Genomic DNA, 25,647 nt, shown 5'->3' with positions numbered 1-25,647 from the left:
CTCTATTGCTCAAGTCTTTGATTAGGCCATAGAAGAACCAAATAGGTTAATGCATCAGAGGAGGAGTTTGACAGAGTGACCAACACTTAACAAGTGCTCTGTAAATGATGGTTCTTTATATGGTTAAGAGAAAGATCCCAGACTCAGTTTACTCATCTGAAAATTTTAAATATTACCTCGCTGGGTCCATGTGAGAAATTAAAAGTCACATAAGGGAACATATGGCACTTTGCTACAGAAGCAGCATTCTAAACATCAATTCAGAATATTTATATATATGTTTTCTTTTTTTTTTTTCTTATTAGAACTCCAGAAGAATATCATCACTTGGATCTTTAAATGTGTAATTTGGGGAGATCAATATGTCAAAGATGTAGATATAGTTTTTTTAATTTATTTTTTACTTTTTATTTTTTTAACATCTTTATTGGAGTATAATTGCTTTACAATGGTGTGTTAGTTTCTGCTTTATAACAAAGTGAATCAGCTGTACATATACATATATCCCCATATCTCCTCCCACCCTCCCTATCCCACCCCTCTAGGTGGGCACAAAGCACCGAGCTGAAGATATTTCTTATCTCAACATTATCTGTTCTAAAAATGTAATATTATATTCAGGGAAACATCAGTGTAGGTGTTTAAACTACTATAGTCCAAGTGTGTTACTGTCTGCCAAGGACAAACTCACAAAACCAAGAAACAGGAAGTTCTTATATTCCTTAGATAGTTTCTCTCAACTCATTTTCCTTTGAATCTATTTCAACAGGTACTTATTGAGCTTCCCTGATATCCTAGATCCCACACTGGCCGCTGGGAATTGAGAAGGGAAGAAAAACAAGGCCTTTGCCTCCTAACCCTTGCAGAGTCTTGCAGACAGCTTGTCACAAGCAAATAATCAAAAGGCAATGTGATCCTGCCTGAGCTACAGCGATGTTGGGAAATCCTTGAGAGGAGCGAACTATCACCCTCCCGTGGAGTCACGGATGGTTTCTCAGAGATAATACTTGACCTGGGTCTTAAATGGTAAGCTGGCATTTCCTGGGTAGAAACAACAGAAAGCTTTCCAGAGAGAAATAATTGATTCAAAAAAGGATTCAGGTTCTGTATGGTCATAGACGTGAGAAATGAAACTAGAAAGATACTATTTTAATCAGGCGATGAAGGAGTTCTGACTCACCGCTACTTTCAATCATGTGGAAAATATTTACACAATTTCAAAAACTTTCTGTCCCTGTTTTATTTTTTTATCCTTAGTAATTATTCCCAACTAACCAACTATGTATTTTACTGTTTTTTTTTTTTTTTAATCTCACTTCCTGTCTTTTCTTCTCCAATGATATTAAAATTCCTTGAGAGGAGGGATTTTTGTTAGCATTACCCATCATTACATTTCTAGTGTCTAGAACGGATCCTGCCTCATGGCAGGTCTTAATACATATATATTGTGTCCAAATAAGTTTACTGAGGTCTTTATATGCATCAAGCATGGTGCTAGTTGCTGGGGATATATGTACGCTTATGATCCTGTGGCATCCCTCCAGGAAGACAAAGTTTAGCCAGTAGACAGTCGTGTAAACAGAAAATTAGTGATAAATATGATAGGGGCTGTAAATGGTGAATTAAATAAAATGCTATGTGAAACAACCTCGCTGAGAATTTTAAAACACCTTTTAAACCTATTTAACCTATTAGGGAAAGGGAGCCAATGGATATATCTAAGCAGGTGAGTAGAGGCTTGAGTTTTAATTCCAATATGGTTCACAGGCCGATATCTGTCCATGAGGAGTTAAGTACAGAAATTGAGAGGTATAGAAACTACCATGACAATTTAGCATTATCAAGACCACCAGACTTGACCAGTAAACCTAGGAATGACCAACAGATTTGCTTATAGCGAAGCGGGCATGGAACTCACTTGTGGTATTAGCTACATACTGGTTATACACCATAGGACTGGATATTAAAGAATTTCTTTCAAGGGCCATTCACCACAGCTAGTTTGAGGTGCACTGTTCTAAAAATGATGAGCTTGGCAGCCTTTTGGCATTGCTTGATTAGAGTCATTTTATGGCTAAATTCTTTGACACGTGCTTGAAGTTCTATGCTGTGTAGTTGATTAAAGATAGATCCATATGCTTCCAATGCAGATGTGCTGGCGTTAGAACTGACATTCTGCTGCGAAGACACTTCTAATTTGGGACTTTACAGAACTTACCCCAGTATGCACTGTGAGTCATTGATGGTGTAAGAGGCAGAGCCAGGGGAACCCTGAGCACATGAAGCTGAGAGATAAAAATCTAAGAGTGGGTAGCCCCTGCTGTGCTCACTGTCACTGGACTAAAGCTAAAGTCACTGGACTCAGCAGCCCTCTGTGTCCAGAAAGAGCCACCTCTGTACAAGGCACATCTTGAAACTTCAGCAAGTACTGCTTTGTGGGTGCTGAAATAAACATATGATCCACAAGATTAAAAAGATGTTTCGGGGGCTTCCCTGGTGGTGCAGTGGTTGAGAATCTGCCTGCCAATGCAGGGGACACGGGTTCGAGCCCTGGTCTGGGAAGATCCCACATGCCACGGAGCAACTGGGCCCGTGAGCCACAACTACTGAGCCTGTGCGTCTGGAGCCTGTGCTCCGCAACTAGAGAGGCCACGATAGTGAGAGGCCCGCGCACCGTGATGAAGAGTGGCCCCCGCTTGCCGCAACTAGAGAAAGCCCTCGCATAGAAACGAAGACCCAACACAGACAAAAATATAAATAAAATAAAATAAATTAAAGTCATGTATTAAAAAAAAGAAAAAGATGTTTTGGATTTATTTATTACACGGATAAAACATTACCAGATGTCAAGCTTTTTACAGAAATAATCTCTATGCATTCACACACAAACATTAGTATTATTATATTAATACAGAAAAATATCATTGAGCTTCAGAGAAATGAGTAGATTTCCCAAAGTCAAAGACCTGGAACATTATGTATCTGTGTATTGAACCAGATCTTCTAGAACTGCCTGCCTAGCCTGTTATTGCTTGTGTTGGTAAAAGTGAAAACTGGGGCTTTTCCCTTTTGTGTTAACAAAGATAATCCTTGTTTTCTTCCTAGCAAACACATCTAATTTCTTACTGTCTAGTCCAAAATAGCCAAGATGGCAAAGAGAGAGAGAGAGAGAGATGGAATAAATACCTTCCATAATAAATGCCTACATTTACTTAAATGAACCAACAAAAAATCAATTTGGTCCTGGTCTCAGACCCTCAACATCAATGATGTTTTGGGAATTAATTCCTTTTTTTTTTTTTCTCTTGGCTTTCAGAATGTCACAACTTGCCAATTTTACCTATCCCATTGATAGGTTCTTCTCAGTTTCCTTTGCTTCCTTCTCTTGCTCTGCTGAAACTCTACATGTCACTGTACCCTGGGATTTCATTTGGGGTTATGATTGCTAGATTTAGAAAATAATTTGAGTTTTTAAATTTTGTAAATTATATAAATTTAATTATCATTTGGCACGTATTTATACTGAAAAGAAAACTTATCCTGAGTTCTCTTCTCTTCCCTTTCCACATGCTTTCTTTAGTCAATCTCATTGAGTCTTGTGGCTTGATTCATTTTTTGAGCAGATAATTCTCAATTTTCCCTTTACAACTCTTCTCTTCTCTGTGTTCAACTGCCTTCTTTATATCTTCACTTGGATATCTCACACTTCATATATCCAAAATCAAACTCTTACAATCAAATCCTTTCCATGTATGAACCTATTTTTTTAAATCAATCTTTTAACCAACCAATAAATGGTTCCATCATTCACTTGGATTTTAAGGTAAAAACCAATCGATCATTCTTGAGTCTTCTCTTCCTATCATCTTCCAATACCTAACTCATAATTAAGTCTTATAATTTAGCATCAAATTATGTTCTAAATATTTCCATTTCTCTGACCCTAGCTTCAGTCATCATTCTCTCTTGCCCACATGACTGCAATGACTTACTAACCAGCCTTCTTCATTCCTACACTTGTCCTACAATAACCCATTCTCCACAAGGTAGTGAGAGTGATTTTCTAAAATTTTTAACCAGCAAAGTTCTCATATCAAAAGTGTACCGCTCAATCAATCTTCAAAAACTAAATACACTTATTACTATATGCCATGGCAGAGGTATAGTTTATTCAGCTTTGTATTTTCACAATGTACCTTAGAATCATTTAGGAATATACGTGGTGGCAAGATTTTTTATTAAGCTATACCCATAAAATTATGTATATACTGCTATATTTAGTGAAGAGTGTTATTTTTTAGTGCGATGCCATGTATTCATACCATGATAAATTATAACATGTTTTCACTCACCCCTTCTCTCTCCTTACACATTCTGAAACCATCAACCATGGCTGTAAGTATAGTAGAGAAGATTAGATGCCTGTAAATAAACATCTTTGTGAAAATTAAGAAAAGTAAATACAAGGACCTTTCCATTTCTCAATGTTTGTCAGCAAGAAAAATCATGTTATAAGTATTTATAAAAAAGTATTGTAGATACCCTTTCCTGGCATGGAAGTCTGTTCTCATTAATTGAGTTCATGAATGTTCTCAGTGAATGTTCTCATTCATTCATTTGAACACATGCACATCAGTGTTTCTCTATGTGAGAAAGTTACCAGTATTGAAAACCCATATTTATCATACTTGAAACACACAAACAACTCAACCATCATCACATGATTGCACAGGTTTGGTATATTCAAGCTTGTATTGATACAACAATAGAGATAATTTAGGAAAGACTCAAGGGTAGAAGCCAGGAAGACCAGAAGTCTCTCCTCTACCAAATAGAACTACTATTGAAGATTATAGTTATTCAAGATAAACAGGAGTGTCACATAATAGGTCTTTGTCTCCATCTCAAACAGAAAAGAATCATTGCATTTACACACAAATGTCTCATGACATATAAATTGGAACTTGGAAGTCATCAAAAAATAATCCACAATTAACTTTAAATTATTTTATATAAATAAAGATTCATTCTTCTCTTATTTTTTGCCTAACTTCAATAGTCCAGAAGTCTCTTTTGACATATACATTACTTATGCCAGAATTCATATCAAATAAAGCTATTAGTTCTTTCTCTTTTAAAATTTTTAATCCTTTAAAAACTGAGGTGACCATGTTGACTCTTACCAAACTTTGTTTATTTGGTCTTGAATTAAGGTGACCTAGAAGCTCTGGTTGCTTGCAAAGTTTTAAAATACTTGTGTGTTCCTGGACAGCATGACCCACACCTGGGGCCAGTTTGAGACAACACATGTTAAACGGCTCTGTGAGAAGTCATTCTTGAAGCTCAGCAGATGGTTTGCTAATGGGACCAAGGGAAGCTTAAGACCTGACCCCTTTGCTCCGCTACTGCCCTTCATTCATGGCTCCCTCGGGTTGGAGAGTTAAGTGAGCTAAGAAAGAGCCCACTATTAAAGAGGCACTAAACTGTTGCTAGGTTCTCCTTAATAATGTCAGAAATTGTCCTCACTCAGGGGCTTTACTATGTAAGTTATGTTGAATAAGTTTGGAACACCTGCCTTCGTTATAGGAAAGGAAAGCAACTCAAAGTATAGTGTCCAAAAGACCAGGAGAGCTCATACTTTCTCTGATTTGGCCCTTATATCAGAGTGTAGGTTCTAGGGAGTAGGAGCAAGGCAATGGGAGTACGCAGGTGGTGACAACACTTGTAGCCAAATGGTGAAGTTTGGGAGAATTTTCCACTGGAACTCCACTCAGCCAATCCTTAGAAATTCTGATCAGAGTTCAATCCTCTAAGAAATTAGAGATCTAGCACAGGCCAAGTGAGTGAGATGATCTCCAGGAAATCAGACTCAATTTTAGTCAGGAAGGCTTCCAGTCCCAGCTGAACAGTAAAGTAAAGCTGTAATTCTGTTGGGCAGCAAATCACGGTGAGGTACATAGTAAAGATTATTCCATAAATATATCATGTTCTAGGATTCAAACAGCAAGAAAGAATATTTCCAGATATCTCTTACTTGATGTCTGGGAAAACCTACTATAATTTCTGTTCTGTTCAATATTTGTTATAAAACAGAATGGATGTTATAAGTTTTCGGGATAAGCTTTATTTTGTATGGCAACTGGGAACAAAGATCCAGCAGGAATTCCTATGGTTAAGGGTAGTGGGGCTAATTGAAATTTTCCAATAGAAAAGATAGGCCTTTCTGAAATCCAAATCTGACTTAAGGAGTGGCTGAAAGAATAAAAATGGTGCCAAGCATTGTGTATAATAGGAAAATTGATCTGAAAGGGGCAGATAGGAGACATTTACTGAAACGATAAAATAGAGAATGGAAATACGATAACCAGATGGTGTCTTGGAAAGAGAGGAGAGAAATAACAGTACCTGTAGACATCTCATCAGACCAGAATGTCGCTGTTTGATGATGGCCAGACATTGTAGCTATGTAGGCATGATACCCCCCGACATACATTCTGCAATCTCCTGACTGCATTCTGGACAAACTCAGATGGGGCAACTGTTATTTAAACAAAAACCAAATAATTATAAAAGTAAAATATACAGCTATGTTCTACTTGGGATGGATTTGTCAGTATCTCATTATAACAAACCAAATTGGAATGCATGCCCTTAAATTAGTTTCCTGCTTTTTGCTGTTCCCATAAATCTGAGAACGTGAGGAGTGCTTCTGACTTAATAAGTGGCTAGACCAAGTGAATGCATACATATGGGTAAAAACTAAAGTGTCTCTAATCATGTCTATGCTGGGAAAATCCTAATTAAAGAATGCTTTCCAAACTTTTGCTAGTAGCAAAGTTCAAAGATATCTCATGACTCCGACAGGTAAAAACTTGATCATGTTTGCTTTATACTTCCTTAACAATCACTGAGGTGAAAATCAAAATCTTCTTCTTTGCTTGGCTTTAATGACCTGGGCACAATTTACATCACAGCTAGAATTTCAAGACTTCATAATGTGTAGAAATCATCTTAATCTTCTTTTACTGCCTGGCAAGGTGCTGTCATCCCTTGCTTTCTCTACCTGTCTGGCATCCCTTCAAATGTCTATCTAGAAGCAGGCTTAGTCTCTTTATTTTATGAGCTAGTCTTCCCCAGAGCAGAAAGCATATTGTTATCTTCAGACCTCAGTTGGATGGATCTGAAATAAATTTTGCCCTATACATAATACCTCCTGTATCCAAAAGTCATTCCTACCTCTTGACCCCCAATCTTATTCCAGATACCACATGGAAGTTCTGAAAAAGTTATACATATTTTCCTCTAGCTTTGTTTTCCACATATCTCTTAATTATTTTGGTCTATGATCTCATCGCATTTTCATATGTTTTGCATATTACTTTCTCATTAGGAGAATCCTAACTCCCTGTAGACCGAAACTCAGGCTTCTCGTTTGATAATTCAGTACTAGGATCTCTATCTTTATGCAAGCTCAAGCTCTTCTATCTTGGGAAAGTCCTTCTGGGGGCACTTTTACTCACTTCTATTTGGGGCTAAATAGTGAATGAGATCTGGGCTGAGCCTTGCAGCCAAAAAGTGCTGGCCACCTGCATACCCACTAAACAGTACCTAGTCCCTGTCTGAACTGGGTAAGATCAAGCTCCTAGCTATCACTGGGATCATCTTCAGTTTCCAAGGCTAACACTTTACCTATTAGAACTAGAGACCTACTACAAAATCACATTTTAACTGTTCAGGACACTGACATCTTATATATGTCTTATTGTCTTCTGCCAGGAGATTAAATCTGGGTACTGATTAAATCACCCATTGACTTCTGGAATATTACAAAACTGCTACATGGTTCCTTAGTCAACATGACTTAATACTACCCACTTTATACAAATATATGCCACAAGTCCATCTAAAAATACCATCACTTTTGTATTGTCTTTTTTGAGTGAAAAATTGGCTGCAGTTTAGCACAAGACTGAAGTAACATGGTGTCCTTTATAGTAAAATTGAGCCTTCTTTCTCTGAATTCGTGAACCTGATTTCACATGAAAGAATCCAACGTGCCCATGTGGACAGTGCCTAGAAGAGCTGAGGGATCCATGAGTCCATCTTGAAGAAAAAGTTTTCCAGGACCTCTCATTCAAACTGCCTTGTCCACTTTTTCACTAATTTATAGCAGGCTCACTAGTAGGAATCACTGAGAATTGCATCACTATTCCCTTATACTAGAGACCATCTCATTTAAGCAGGGAAGTCTTTCCAAAGTGTTAAGCAATGAAATTGTGTCCCCATGAGTAGATAGGAGAAGGGAAAGACACAGCCAAAGAGTGTGTTCTGCCAGAGAAAGGGGCAAGTTAGGATACGTGGGTTGAAGCCTTCCTCTTCTATTTTCAAGTGCTGTGACATTGTGTCAGAAACTCAACTCTCTCTGAAATTAGCTTATTCAACACTAAAGCAGGGAAATTTATAAAAGAGATAATGAATTGAAATGCTTTTATAACTACAGAACACTAGATAAAGAGGAAATTATTACTGTCACATAGTCATTGTAAAGGTGCTGTGATAGATTCAAAGGTTAAGATATATCCCTTGAGAGAGGACTTTATATCTAATAGGAAAAAGTGTAAATTTAGGGCACACAGAGTACTAGGTTAAAAGCCTGGCTTTAGCTCTTTGGGCTAATGTCATCTAACTCCAAGCTTTCTGTGAAAATGAAATAATATATGTAACAAAATTAGTGCAGGAACATAGAACACGTTAGGAAAGCTCAACAGGTTATAAATAAATTAAACAGATATAAAATGTGTAATTTTTTACCATCAAATTTTTAAAAAATCAAATAAAAATAACTATATTTTAACCCCCTAAAAGAATATATGACATGGTCTCTTTCCATGTATTGGCAGTTCTTTTTTTTTTCTTAACATTATTATTGGAGTATACATGCTTTACAATGGTGTGTTAGTTTCTGCTGTATACATATACATATATTCCCATATCTCCTCCCTCTTGTGTCTCGCTCCCACCCTCCCTATCCCATCCGTCTAGTTGAACACAAAGCACTGAGCTGATCTCCCTGTGCTATGTGCCTGCTTCCCACTAGCCATCTATTTTGCAATTGGTAGTGTATATATGCCCATGCCATTCTCTCACTCCGTCCTAGCTTACCCTTCCCCCTCCCCGTGTTCTCAAGTCCATTCTCTACGTCTGTGTTTTTATTCCTGTCCTGCCCTTAGGTTCTTCAGAATCTTTTGTTTTTTAAAAGATTCTATATACAGGTGTTAACGTATGGTATTTTTTTCTCTTTCTGACTTACTTCACTCTGTATGACAGACTCTAGGTCCATCCACCTCACTACAAATAACTCAATTTTGTTTCTTTTTTTTTTGAGGATATTTGCATCTATGTTCATTATGTAGATAGGTGCCACATCTTCTGTATCCATTCATCTGTAAATGGACACTTAGGTTATTTCCATGTCCTGTCTATAGTAAATACAGCTGCAATGAACATTGTGGTACATGACACTTTTTGAATTATGGTTTTCTCACGATATATGCCCAGTAGTGGGATTGCTGGGTTATATGGTAGTTCTATTCTTAGTTTTTTAAGGAAATTCCATACTGTTCTCCATAGTGGCTGTATCAATTTATATTCCCACAAACAGTGAAAGGTGGTTCCCTTTTCTACACACCCACTCCAGCATTTATTTTTTGTAGATTTTTTGACAATGGCCATTCTGACCAGTGTGAGATGATATCTCATTGTAGTTTTGATTTGCATTTCTCTAATGATTAGTGATATTGAGCATCCTCTCACGCGTTTGCTGGCAATCTGTATATCTTCTTTGGAGAAATGTCTGTTTAGGTCTTCTGTCCATTTTTGGATTGGGTTTTTTGTTTTTGTGATATTGACCTGCTTGAGCTGCTTGTATATTTTGGAGATTAATCCTTTATCACTTGCTTCATTTGCAAATATTTTCTCCCATTCTGAGGGTTGTCTTTTCATCTTGTTTAAGGTTTCCTTAGCTGTGCAAAAGCTTTTAAGCTTCCTTAGGTCCCATTTGTTTATTTTTGTTTTTATTCCCATTTCTCTAGGAGGTGGGTCAATAAGGATCTTGCTGTGATTTATCTCATAGAGTTTTCTGCCAATGTTTTCCTCTAAGAGTTTTATAGTGTCTGGTTTTACATTTAGGTCTTTAATCCATTTTGAATTTATTTTTGTGCATGGTGTTAGGAAGTGTTCTAATTTCATTCTTTTACATGTAGGTGTCCAGTTTTCCCAGCACCACCTACTGAAGAGGCTTTCTTTTCTCCATTGTATATTCTTGTCTCCCTTATCAATGATAAGTTGACCATATGTGTGTGGGTTTATCTCTAGGCTTTCTATCTTGTTCCATTGATCTATATTTCTGTTTTTGTGCCAGTACCAAACTGTCTTGATTACTGTAGCTTTGTAGTATATTCTGAAGTCAGGGAGCCTGATTCCTCCAGCTCCATTTTTCTTTCTCAAGATTGCTTTGGCTGTTCAGGGACTTTTGTGTTTTCATACAAATTTTGCGATTTTTTGGCTCCAGTTCTGTGAAAAATTCCATTTGTAGTTTGACAGGGATTGCATTGAATCTGATGATTGCATTGGGTAGTATAGTCATTTTAACAATGTTGACTCTTCCAATCTAAGAACGTGGTATATCTCTCCATCTGTTTGTATCATCTTTAATTTCTTTCATCAGTGTCTTATAGTTTTCTGCATACAGGTCTTTTGTCTCCTTAGGTAGGTTTATTCCTAGGTATTTTATTCTTTTTGTTGCAATGGTAAATGGGAGTGTTTCCTAAATTTCTCTTTCAGATTTTTCATCATTAGTGTATAGGAATGCAAGAGATTTCTGTGCATTAATTTTGTATCCTGCTACTTTACCAAATTCATTGATTAGCTCTTGTAGTTTTCTGGTAACATCTTTAGGATTCTCTATGTATAGTATTATGTCATCTGCAAACAGTGACAGTTTTACTTCTTCTTTTCCAATTTGGATTCCTTTTATTTCTTTTTCTTCTCTGATTGCCATGGCCAGGAGTTCCAAAACTATGTTGAATAATAGTGGTGAGAGTGAGCAACCTTGTCTTGTTCCTGATCTTAGTGGAAATGGTTTCAGTTTTTCATCATTGAGAACGATGTTGGCTGTGGGTTTGTCATATATGGCCTTTATTATGTTGAGGGAAGTTCCCTCTCTGCCCTGTTTCTGGGAAGTTTTTATCATAAATGGGTGTTGAATTTTGTCAAAAGCTTTTTATGCATCTATTGGGTTTATCATATGGTTTTTCTACTTCAATTTGTTAATATGGTATATTACATTGATTGACTTGCATATATTGAAGAATCTTTGCTTTCCTGGGATAAACACCACTTGATCATGGTGTATGATCCTTTTAATGTGCTGTTGGGTTCTGTTGGCTAATATTTCGTTGAGGATATTTGCATCTATGTTCATCAGTGATATTGACCTCTAGTTTTCTTTTTTTTGTGTGACATTTTTGCGTGGTTTTGGTATCAGGGTGATGGTGGCCTCATAGAGTGAGTTTGGGAGTATTCCTCTCTCTGCTATATTTTGGAAAAGTTTGAGAAGGATAGGTGTTAGCTCTTCTCTAAGTGTTTGATAGAATTCACCTCTGAAACCATCTGGTCCTGGTCTTTTTTTTGTTGGTAGGTTTTTAATCACAGTTTCAATTTCAGTGCTTGTGGTTGGTCTGTTTATATTTTCTATTTCTTCCTGGTTCAGTCTCAGAAGGTTGTGCTTTTCTAAGAATTTGTCCATTTCTTCCAGGTTGTCAGTTTTATTGGCATATAGTTGCTTGTAGTAATCTCTCATGATCCTTTGTATTTCTGCAGTGTCATGTTGTTACTTCTCCTTTTCCATTTCTAATTCTATTGATTTGAATCTTCTTCCTTTTTTTCTTCATGAGTCTGGCTAATGGTTTACCAATTTTGTTTATCTTCTCAAAGAATCAGCATTTCGTTTTATTGATCTTTGCTTTCACTTCCTTCACTTCTTTTTAATTTAATTCTGATCTGATGTTTATGATTTCTTTCCTTCTACTAAATTTGGAGATTTTTTTGTTCTTCTTTCTCTAATTGCTTTAGGTGTAAGGTTAGGTTGTTTATTTGAGATTTTTCTTGTTTCTTGAGGTAAGATTTATTGCTATATACTTCCCTCTTAGAACAGCTGTTGCGGCATCCCATAGATTTTGGGTTATTTTTATTTGTTTCTAGATTTTTTTTGTTTAGCTTCCTCTTTGATTTCTTCAGTGATCTCTTGGTTATTTCATAGTGTACTGTTTAGCCTCCATGTGTCGGTATTTTTTACATCTTTTTTCCAGCTTTTTTCCTGTAATTGATATCTAGTCTCATAGCGTTATGGTCAGAAAAGATACTTGATATGATTTCAATTTTCTTAAATTTCCCAAGGCTTGATTTCTGATCCAAGATATTTTCTATCCTGGAGAATGTTCCACAAACACTAGAGAACAAATTGTATTCTGTTGTTTTTTAATGGAATATCCTATAAGTATTAATTAAGTCCATCTTGTTTAATGTGTCATTTAAAGCTTGTGTTTTATTTATTTTCATTTTGGATGATCTGTCTATTGGTGAAAGTGGGGTGTTAAAGTCCCCTACTATTATTGTGTTGCTGTCAATTTTCCCTTTTATGGCTGTTAGCATTTGCCTTATTTATGAGGTGCTCCTATGCTGGGTGCATAAATATTTACAATTGTTACATCTTCTTCTTGGATTGATCCCTTGATCATTATGTAGTGCCCTTCTTTATCTCTTTTAATAATCTTGATTTTAAAGTCATTTTGTCTGATATGAGAATTGCTACTCCAGTTTTCTTTGGATTTCCATTTGCATAGAATATCTTTTTTCATCCCCTCGCTTTCAGTCTGTATGTGTCCCTAGGTTTGAAGTGGGTCTCTTGTAGACAGCATATGTACGAGTCTTGTTTTTGTAGCCATTCAGCCAGTCTATGTCTTTTGGTTGGAGCATTTAATCCATTTACCTTTACGGTAATTATTGATATGTATGGTCCTATTACCATTTTCTTTGTTGTTTTGGGTTTGTTATTGTCAGTCTTTTCCTTTTCTTGTGTTTCCTGCCTAGAGAAGTTCCTTTAACATTTTTTGTAAAGCTGGTTTGGTGGTGCTGAATTCTCTTAAATTTTGCTTCTCTTTAAAGATTTTAATTTCTCTGTCAAATCTGAATGAGATCCTTGCTGGGTAGAGTAATCTTGGCTGTAGGTTTTTCCCTTTCATCACTTTAAATATGTCCTGCCACTTCCTTCTGGCTTGCAGAGTTTCTGCTGAAAGATCTTCTGTTAACCTTATGGGGATTCCTTTGTATGTTATTTGTTGCTTTTCCCTTGATGCTTTTAATATCCTTTCTTTGTATTTAATTTTTATAGTTTGATTAATATGTGTCTTGGCGTGTTTCTCCTTGGATTTATCCTGTATGGGACTCTCTGCACTTCCTGGACTTGATTGACTAGTTCCTTTCCCATATTAGGGAAGTTTTCAACTATAATCTCTTCAAATGTTTTCTCCATCGCTTTCTTTTTCTCTTCTTCTTCTGGGACCCCTATAATTTGAATGCTGGTGTGTTTAATATTGTCCCAGAGGTCTCTGAGACTGTCCTCAATTCTTTTCATCCTTTTTTCTTTATTCTTCTCTGCAGTAGTTATTTCCACTATTTTATCTTCCAGGTCACTTATCCATTCTCTCCCTCAGTTATTCTGCTATTGATTCCTTCTAGAGAATTTTTAATTTCATTTATTGTGTTGTTCATCATTGCTTGTTTGCTCTTTAGTTCTTCTAGGTCCTTGTTAAACACTTCTTGTATTTTCTCCATTGTATTTCCAAGATTTTGGATCATCTTTACTATCATTACTCTGAATTCTTTTTCAGGTAGACTGCTTATTTCTTCTTAATTTGTTTGGTCTGTTGGGTTTTTACTTTGCTCCTTCATCTGCTGTGTATTTCTCTGTCTTCTCATTTTGCTTAACTTACTGAGTTTGGGGTCTCCTTTTTGCAGGTTGCAGGATAGTAGTTCCTGTTGTTTTTGGTGTCTGCCACCTAGTTGGTGAGGTTGGTTCAGTGGGTTGTGTAAGCTTCCTGGTGGATGGGACTGTATCTTGGGTGCCTGCTTCCAAGCACCCTGTGTTCTGTTGAATGAGGCTGTATCTTATCTTTCTGGTGGGCAGGGCTGTGTTCAGTGGTGTGTTTTGGGGTGTCCTGTGAACTTATTATGATTTTAGGCAGCCTCTCTGCTAGTGGGTAGGGTTGTGTTCCTGTCTTGCTAGTTTTTTGGCATGGGGTGTCCAGTACTGGAGCTTGCTGGTCACAGAGTGGAGCCAGGTCTTATCGTTGAGACGGAGATCTCTGGGTGAGCTCTCGCCGACTGATATTACACGTGGCCGGGATGTTTCTCGTGGAGCAATGTTCTGAATTCGGCTCTCCCAACTAATCGGCTCAGGCCTGACTCCCGGCCAGAGCACCAAGACCCTGTCAGCCACACGGATTACTGCATGGAGCCTGTCAGCTCCCAAGTACCAATTCCTTGCTCCAACTACCAAGCTCTGTGGCATCTGGTGCCTCTTCAAGGAACTCTGAGGGGCAGCTCCTCAGGACAAGTGGTCCCAGGAACGGCTAAGGCCTTACCTATAAATTCTTCAACTAAAATGGGAGAGACTCTGCAGTTCTTAAGTAATGCTTTAAAGTAAGAAAAGTAAATAAATTATTTATAATATAATTGATCTACAATAAGTAATACATCTTTAGTGCTTACAGTGTATACACAGTTCTAAAGTTTTTTCATGTATTAATTGATTTAATCTTCACAGTAACTCTATGATAGGGAATATTACTATCCCCATTACAGATGAGGAAACTTAGAGAATTGTGAGTAGTAAGTTGCCTAAGACTCTAAAGTAACTAACAGGTAGTTAGCCCTCAGAGCTCAAGGGGAGTGTCTCTCTGGGAGACAGTCATTATCTAGGTGTTTCTGTAAGACCTGCAAGTAAGGCATTAATGGTCCTTTTTTCCAGACTATCTTTTTAAGGACGTTAGTATAGTGAACATCTTGGAAGATAGACATAGTGTTTCTCTCCAGAGCAAAGGACTTTTTGCATGCAGTTTTGAAAAGTAGGCGTAGTGTCTCCATCTGTAACAACGGGAATGCATGCTTTCTCTAACCTCAGGATTTCCCTCCTGTAATGCAACTTACTGTACACACAGGTGTCATCTGGCCCCTTCACATCACCTTATAGGAATTGGGTCTCAGGGAAGAGGTACAAAATTGCTGATGCTCGGACTACTGTTATTGCCATCTGTAATTAATACTTCTTCACCTTTGAAACAGGAGTCTTATGTCTTCTACTTGCATCCGTGAAATGCTGGCTGGTGACTCAGATGCTTCACGGTTCTTAACATTCTCATGGTGATAATAATTACAATATTACTGCTATTAAATATCCTTATTTTACATGTCTTTATTTTGCAGTATATGTTGGTACATATTTTTCAAAAGGGGTTTTAAATGTTAGGAGTTTGTTTGAAACATCATCCAGTAATTGCTCGGTATGTCGTCTTCGAAATAGCTATATATGTTAGCTTAGCTAAGACACTTTTAGAGTTACTTTACAATTATTTTGTCACAGGCTACTGTAGTCTTTATGCCTTGTCTTAATTAATCATCTAATTGTACTTAATTGAAGGTCACCACAAGTTATTTTAGATTGGGAGAAATGTCAGAAAGTTCCTTACAAAGGATGTGAAGGAAGCATATTTTAACACTATGTCAAAAAATAACATCAAGAACACTTTATTGCAAGTCCTCCCTGTCTTTCTCCAGGCATATTTAAAGAGTATCGCTTGCCCTCCACCCAATCAAACAAGGGTTGGGTGCAGGTTAAAGTTTAACTTGATTTGACAAGGCTATTGACTTTGGTACTCTGTAGAATATAAATAGCCAAAAGTAACATGAAGAAATGACTCCAACTATTTGATTTTTTTACTGAAATTTTAAAAGATATAAACATACTTCCTTCAAATACAAACACATTCCCTGCATATGTTAAAAAAAAAGCACTTTGTAACAAATCAGGTTACTAAGTTTAGGCAAATATTGTTGAAGTTTGAGTAATATCCTAGAGACCCCAACCAGATTAAATAAATGCAATCTCCATATAAGTAGTACATTCCCTAGAAGCAAGACAAAATTAAACTTATTATGTAGAAACCTGTTACAACACTCCGATAATAAGAAAAGTGATATCTCCCACTTGTAGAGCTTCTTATAATTTTCAAAATGGATTTGCACGTGTTCATCATTTGCATCTTATGATAGCAATTATACAGCCTCACTTGGTGGTTAAGAGATCAAAGAATCACACAACTAATAAACTTGACATTAGAGCAGACAGCCAGGAATTCTGCCTCACCCTCTTTTCAATAGCTTATGCTACAATTTATATACTGATTTACACTTTCGAAGTCATCACTGAAATTATGCCATTCATATATGGTCTAAATATTTCACATATATAGTGATCAGCATATGTGGACCTACGGATCAAGGAAGAAGCAGAAGGAGGAGGAAAAAGTTGGAGTTGCAAGAAAATTGACAATAGCACAAAACCAAGTTCTCCTTCTTTATACCCAAGTGAAAGCATTATCTTTGACATAGCTCTTAGCCTCCATTACCCATGATATATTTTTAGTTCAACCTCCAAATTCTGTTAGAAATGACTGTTTCATTTCCATTGTCTTTATGTCTTTATTGTATTTCATGATTAACCTCCTGACAAGTTACCCTGCATCTAGCTTCTCCTTTTCCATTCATACATTTCTCCTCCTGTCAGTGTTACCTTTTTTTTTTTTATTTATTTTTTTATTCATGATCATGTCACTCTTCTCTCAGCCCTGTGTTTACTGCTGGGAAACAAAGCAGAATAAAATCCAAGTTCAGTTCTGGAGGGAGTTTGATGTGATTGGTTGACACTTAACAGAGTTTACAATGCAGTGTTATAAATACTATAATCACAGTCTCAACAAACTGTTCTGGGAAAGCTGAGAAGGAAACTATTGATCTTGTGTAGGGGTAACAAGGAAGGAATCAGGGCATAAAAGATATTGGCACTGAGTTACTCAAGAATAAGAAGAGTTTGCCAGATAGAAAAGGATAAAAACATGTCAGAGAACGAGTATTGTATGCCTGGGCTCTGCTGTATCCCTAGCAAGTAGATTTGTGATGGGGTTAAAATAATATGATAGCAAACACTTAGTAGTAATTGTTGGCACTAATCTAAGCATTTCACATGTATTAACTCATTTAATCCATACAACAATTCTATTAGATATATATCATTATCATCTTTTCAGACGTGAGAAAACAGACACTAAGAGGTTAAATGAATTGTCCAAGGTTACACAGCTAAAGTGTCAGAGCCATGAGTGAAGCACCAGCACACCTGCAACCCGATTGTGGAATCCTGACCCTTCACTGTCATGCTATAAGGTAACCAGGGAACTAGTAGCAAAGGATTTTGCATGATGTAATTAATAAAAATTCAATGATTTAACCACAAATGTAAGAATCAGGTTTCTTTTAACAAGACAACTTGGCAGGGGTGTAGCTGACAAACAAGAGGAAGAAATGTAAATGGGCAGAAGTCTTATTATAAGGACTTTATAGACAAGACAAGTAACATTACGGGCTTGATGGGCTCACTTTGGTGGGAAGGAAGCAGAGGGGGCTGATTTCAATACGTATTTAGGAAATAAAATCAATACCATTTGGGCAGAAAGTGGATGTGGGTAATGAGTGAAAGGAAAATTCAAGAACATCTTCCAGGTTTTGGTGTCTGTGACAACAAGGATGATGGCACAGTTTAAGTATCATGAAGAAGGATTCAGTCAGTTAAGTTTGAGGAATATAAATGTTGAAGGATCAGCAGGACATTCACATGGAAATTCTCAGTGTGAATCAAGCTTTTTTCTTTCCTTCCTTCCTTCCTTTCTTCCTTCCTTCCTTCCTCCCTCCCTTCCTTCCCTCCTTCCTTTCTTCCTTGCTCACTCTCTCTTTCTGTCTCTCTCTCCCTCTCTTTCTTTCATGTAGGTTGGGAATTTTGAAAATTATTCCTATACAGATATTTTCCTGCCTTAGGGGCTGTACTTTCCAGCTAAAATCTGTATCTCTCCATGCCTTACCAACATTGTAGGGTCCTACTGTAAGGAGGAAAGACCAAATTCTTTTCAACTGGACTGTTTTGGGGTGGGGATCTGTCTTCTGTCACTTACTCATTTCCTCATTTAGATAGTAGAGTTACTCTCAGGAGAGCACAGTCTTCAAATAAGCAGAACTGCGCCTGAAAACCAGACATGTCACTTTTAGATGTCATTTAATATTTTTGAGCCTCAGTTTCCTCTATTGTAAAATGGCATAATAACACACACCTCGTAGTCTTCATTTAAGGATGAAAAAAAATATAAGATATATAAAATTCTTAGTTGATGTCATATAGTAATCACTCAATAAGTATTAGCCAGCAACCACAGCCATGCTAATAAGTAGTAGTGTACGCAAAATGTGTGCTGTAATGTGGTTATTAAATTGCTTTTACCAATTAACAATCATAATGTGGATTAAAATGCAATAAAAATATTTGTATAGAGATTCCCTCTGTCTCTATCACTCTGATATTATGTAACCTTCAAAGAGAAGTCCCAATGGAACATTTGCAAGTCTTTTTTCCAGTCTTTCTAGTTAGAATGACTTGCTTTCTCTCCTGCAGTCCCAGAGCAATTTTATAACACTTCTGTTACCATAATAGGCTAATTTATAATTATGCATGTGCTTAAAAGAGTCTTCTAATCAATTCTGAGCTCCAAAAATATAACGGTTATGCTTTATTCATCTTTTAATTCTCCAACAACACTAAGGATAGGGTTCAGTAAATGTTAACTTGATCTTACTGAGAAAACTGCTCACAACATATTAAAAAACAATAGGAATATTGCAGTGGCTTGATTGAGATCACTGTAACAGATGTATGAGTGAGTCTCAGGATCTCTTAACTATGCGCATGGGAGGGAGGTTTTATTTTTCTCAATGCATGCATTTGCATAGAGAATATTTGAGTCCCTTTTGTTTAATTCCATCTGAAACAAATGCCTTTTGTTTTGCTAAACTGGCAATATGTTGATGTTTTTCAAGCCTGCATTTATCATTAAACTATCCCAAGGAAACTAAAGATCAATGCCATCTCTTGGATATAAACACTTATAAAATCTAGAACGTTAAGTAGTTACTGTGTTGGGAAATTTTGTCATACACCTATAGGAAGAAAAATGCTGTTATATATTGTAGTTTATGCTTTTATTCATAGCTTGTGTGTGTAAGAGTACTAATTGCACTAATTATTTAAGGAGGTACATAGAATACATGTTTTATAATATTAGTCATCCAGTGTTTATATTCCACCATGTTTTCTTTTTTTATTTTTTAAATGATAAACTAAAACATTAGAGTTTGCATTACAGTCTCTTTAGAAGAACAGTTCCAGTCCAATTTTCCTTTCTTAACCAAAGTTGTCATTAACATTTCATAATTTACAGGTGCATCTGCACACGTGTACACACACACACACACACACACACACACACACACTTATGACCAGCTTGCTATTGTTTGCAGAATATTGGAAGAGTGCAAAACAAGACTCATTTTTATTCTAGCTGTGGGAACTTGGAAATATTTTTTATCCTTGGAACTTGTTTTTCTCATCTATGAAGTGGGGAAATTGTGCTACCTACTCAAAGGATATAAGGATATCATAAGAATTATGAACATCTGAAGTCCTGTGAAGAGTGCATGTATTAAGCACTCAGTAAATATAGGTTCTCCTTAGTATAGTTTTATGTATATTTAAATTCATAAACACATCATTAATCAATTGATTTTTTAATATTCAACTTTAGTTTTGGAATCCTTTTAATGTTAACATCAAGGGGAAAAAATAATTAATGTGTTATTTTTAAAATATATACTATTCTCTCACATGAATACATTGCATTTTACTTACTCATACTCTTTAATGGATGTTTAGAATTTTTTATTTAAAAAATCATTTTAGAAACAATGTTGAAATGAGCATAGATTTATAGGTTTCCTTGAGCAAATATGTAAGTTTCTCTCAGCTATTTATAAAGATGAGAAATCATCAGGACATAGGGAATGCGTATTTTATTTTTTTAATTAATTTTTATTAGAGTATAGTTGATTTACAATGTTGTTAGTTTCTGCTATACAGCAAAGTGAATCAGTTACACATATACATATATCCACTCTTTTTTAGATTCTTTTCTGATATAGTTCATTACAGAGTACTGAGTAGAGTTCCCTGTACTATACAGTAGTCCTTATTAGTTATCTATTTTATATACAGTAGTGTGTATATGTCAATCCCAACCTCCCAATTTATCCTTCCCCCACCCTTCCCCCCTTGGTAACCATAAGTTTGTTTTCTACAACTCTGACTCTACTTCTGTTTTGTAAATAAGTTAATTTCTACCATTTTTTAGATTTCACATATAAGCAATATTATATATTTGTCTTTCTCTGTCTGACTTACTTCACTCAGTAGGACAATCTCTAGGTCTATCCATGTTGCTGCAAATGGCATTATTTTTTCGTCTATATGGATGAGTAATATTCCATTGTATACATGTACCACATCTTTATCCATTCATCCAGACATTTAGGTGGGCCAAATTGCTCCCCAAAGTAGCTCTAATTAGACTACTCCCAATCGTGAATGAAAGTTTCTATTTCCCTACATATTGTCATTGTATGATATTATCAGACTTCTTAACTTTTGCCAGTCTGAAGGTATATCAATATACCAATAAGTATGCAGCTCTACCCACCATCAGAGCCTCCCATCAAGCCTCTTAGATAGCCTCAACCACCAGAGGGCAGACAGCAGAAGCAAGAAAAACTACAATCCTGCAGCCTGTGGACCAAAAACCACAGTTACAGAAAGATAGACAAGATGAAAGGGCAGAGGGCTATGTACCAGATGAAGGAACAAGAAAAAACCCCAGAAAAACAACTAAATGAAGTGGAGATAGGCAACCTTCCAGAAAAAGAATTCAGAATAATGATAGTGAAGATGATCCAGGACCTCGGAATAAGAATGGAGGCAAAGATTGAGAAGATGCAAGAAATGATTAACAAAGACCTAGAAGAATTAAAGAACAAACAAACAGAGATGACCAATACAATAACTGAAATGAAAACTACACTAGAAGGAATCAATAGCAGAATAACTGAGGCAGAAGAACGGATAAGTGACCTGGAAGACAGAATGGTGGAATTCACTGCTGCGGAACAGACTAAAGAAAAAAGAATGAAAAGAAATGAAGACAGCCTAAGAGACCTCTGGGACAACATTAAACGCAACAACATTCGCATTATAGGGGTCCCAGAAGGAGAAGAGAGAGAGAAAGGACCAGAGAAAATATTTGAAGAGATTATAGTCGAAAACTTCCCTAACATGGGAAAGGAAATAGCCACCCAAGTCCAGGAAGCACAGAGAGTCCAATACAGGATAAACCCAAGGAGAAACACACCGAGACACATAGTAATCAAAATGGCAAAAATTAAAGACAAAGAAAAATTATTGAAAGCAGCAAGGGAAAAACGACAAATAATATACAAGGGAACTCCCATAAGGTTAACAGCTGATTTCTCAGCAGAAACTCTACAAGCCAGAAGGGAGTGGCATGATATACTTAAAGTGATGAAAGGGAAGAACCTACAACCAAGATTACTCTACCCGGCAAGGATCTCATTTAGATTTGATGGAGAAATCAAAAGCTTTACAGACAAGCAAAAGCTACGAGAATTCAGCACCACCAAACCAGCTCTACAACAAATGCTAAAGGAACTTCTCTAAGTGGGAAACACAGGAGAAGAAAAAGACCTACAAAAACAAACCCAAAACAATTAAGAAAATGGTCATAGGAACATACATATCGATAATTACCTTAAATGTGAAGGGATTAAATGCCCCAACCAAAAGACATAGACTGGCTGAATGGATACAAAAACAAGACGCATATATATGCTGTCTACAAGAGACCCACTTTAGACCTAGGGACACATACAGACTGAAAGTGAGGGGATGGAAAAAGATATTCCATGCAAATGGAAATCAAAAGAAAGCTGGAGTAGCTATACTCATAGCAGATAAAATAGACTTTAAAATAATGTTACAAGAGACAAGGAAGGACACTACATAATGATCAAGGGATCAATCCAAGAAGAAGATATAACAATTATAAATATATATGCACCCAACATAGGAGCACCTCAATACATAAGGCAACTGCTAACAGCTATAAAAGAGGAAATCGACAGTAACACAGTAATAGTGGGGGACTTTAACACCTCACTTACACCAATGGACAGATCATCCAAAATGAAAATGAATAAGGAAACAGAAGCTTTAAATGACACAATAGACCAGTTAGATTTAATTGATATATATAGGGCATTCCATCCAAAAACAGCAGATTACATGTTCTTCTCAAGTGCACATGGAACATTCTCCAGGATAGATCACACCTTGGGTCACAAATCAAGCCTCAGTAAATTTAAGAAAATTGAAATCATATCAAGCATCTTTTCGGACCACAACGCTATGAGATTAGAAATTAATTACAGGGAAAAAAACGTAAAACAGACAAACACATGGAGGCTAAACAATACGTTACTAAATAACCAAGAGATCACTGAAGAAATCAGAGAGGAAATCAAAAAATACCTAGAGACAAATGACAATGAAAACACGACGACCCAAAACCTATGGGATGCAGCAAAAGAAGTTCTAAGAGGGAAGTTTATAGCTATACAAGCCTATCTCAAGAAACAAGAAAAATCTCAAGTAAACAATCTAACCTTACACCTAAAGAAACTAGAGAAAGAAGAACAAACAAAACCCAAAGTTAGCAGAAGGAAAGAAATCATAAAGATCAGAGCAGAAATAAATGAAATAGAAACAAAGAAAACAATAGCAAAGATCAATAAAACTAAAAGTTGGTTCTTTGAGAAGATAAACAAAATTGATAAGCCATTAGCCAGATTCATCAAGAAAAAGAGGGAGAGGACTCAAATCAATAAAATCAGAAATGAAAAAGGAGAAGTTACAACAGACACTGCAGAAATACAAAGCATCCTAAGAGACTACTACAAGCAACTTTATGCCAATAAAATGGACAACCTGGAAGAAATGGACAAATTCTTAGAAAGGTATAACCTTCCCAGACTGAATCAGGAAGAAACAGAAAAATATGAACAGACTAATCACAAGTAATGAAATTGAAACTGTGATTAAAAATCTTCCAACAAACAAAAGTCCAGGACCAGATGGCTTCACAGGTGAATTCTATCAAACGTTTAGAGAAGAGCTAACACCTATCCTTCTCAAACTCTTCCAAAAAATTGCAGAGGAAGGAACACTCCCAAACTCATTCTATGAGGCCACCATCACCCTGATACCAAAACCAGACAAAGACACTACAAAAAAAGAAAATTACAGACCAATATCACTGATGAATATAGATGCAAAAATCCTCAACAAAATACTAGCAAACAGAATCCAACAACACATTAAAAGGATCATACACCATGATCAAGTGGGATTTAGCCCAGGGATGCAAGGATTCTTCAATATACGCAAATCAATCAATGTGATACACCATATTAACAAATTGAAGAATAAAAACCATATGATCATCTCAATAGATGCAGAAAAAGCTTTTGACAAAATTCAACACCCATTTATGATAAAAACTCTCCAGAAAGTGGGCATAGAGGGAAACTACCTCAACATAATAAAGGCCATATATGACAAACCCACAGCAAACATCATTCTCAATGGTGAAAAACTGAAAGCATTTCCTCTAAGATCAGGAACGAGACAAGGATGTCCACTCTCACCACTATTATTCAACATAGTTCTGGAAGTCGTAGCCACAGAAATCAGAGAAGACAAAGAAATAAAAGGAATACAAATTGGAAAAGAAGAAGTAAAACTGTCACTGTTTGCGGATGACATGATACTATACATAGAGAATCCTAAAAGTGCCACCAGAAAACTGCTAGAGCTAATTAATGAATATGGTAAAGTTGCAGGATACAAAATTAATGCACAGAAATCTCTTGCGTTCCTATACACTAATGATGAAAAATCTGAAAGAGAAATTATGGAAACACTCCCATTTACCATTGCAACAAAAAGAATAAAATACCTAGGAATAAACCTACCTAGGGAGACAAAAGACCTGTATGCAGAAAATTATAAGACACTGATGAAAGAAATTAAAGATGATACCAACAGATGGAGAGATATACCATGTTCTTGGATTGGAAGAATCAACATTGTGAAAATAAGTATACTACCCAAAGCAATCTACAGATTCAATGCAATCCCTATCAAATTACCAATGGCATTTTTTACGGAGCTAGGACAAATCATCTTAAAATTTGTATGGAGTCACAAAAGACCCTGAATAGCCAAAGCAGTCTTGAGGGAAAAAAATGGAGCTGGAGGAATCAGACTCCCTGACTTCAGACTATACTACAAAGCTACAGTAATCAAGACAATATGGTACTGGCACAAAAACAGAAACATAGATCAATGGAACAAGATAGAAAGCCCAGAGATTAACCCACGCAGCTATGGTCAACTAATCTATGACAAAGGAGGCAAAGATATACAATGGAGAAAAGACAGTCTCTTCAATAAGTGGTGCTGGGAAAACTGGACAGCTACATGTAAAAGAATGAAATTAGAATACTCCCTAACACCATACACAAAAATAAACTCAAAATGGATTAGAGACCTAAATATAAGAGTGGACACTATAAAACTCTTAGAGGAAAACATAGGAAGAACACTCTTTGACATAAATCACAGCAAGATCTTTTTGGATCCACCTCCTAGAGTAATGGAAATAAAAACAAAAATAAACAAGTGTGACCTAATGAAAATTCAAAGCTTTTGCACAGCAAAGGAAACCATAAACAAGACGAAAAGACAACCCTCAGAATGGGAGAAAATATTTGCAAACGAATCAACAGACAAAGGATTAATCTCCAAAATATATAAACAGCTCATTCAGCTCAATATTAAAGAAACAAACACCCCAATCCAAAAATGGGCAGAAGACCTAAATAGACATTTCTCCATAGAAGACATACAGACAGCCACGAAGCACATGAAAAGATGCTCAACATCACTAATTATTACAGAAATGCAAATCAAAACTACAATGAGGTATCACCTCACTCCTCTTAGAATGGGCATCATCAGAAAATCTACAAACAACAAATGCTGGAGAGGGTGTGGAGAAAAGGGAACCCTCTTGCACTGTTGTTGGGAATGTAAATTGATACAGCCACTATGGAGAACAATATGGAGGTTCCTTAAAAAACTAAAAATAGAATTACCATATGACCCAGCAATCCCACTACTGGGCATATACCCAGAGAAAACCATAATTCAAAAAGAGACATGCACCCGAATGTTCATTGCAGCAC

The sequence above is a fragment of the Balaenoptera ricei genome, chromosome 5 (assembly GCF_028023285.1).
Source record: "Balaenoptera ricei isolate mBalRic1 chromosome 5, mBalRic1.hap2, whole genome shotgun sequence".
NCBI classification, from domain to species: Eukaryota; Metazoa; Chordata; class Mammalia; order Artiodactyla; family Balaenopteridae; genus Balaenoptera; species Balaenoptera ricei.
The sequence above is the reverse complement of the archived record's forward strand: the minus strand, read 5'-3'. Positions refer to the sequence as shown.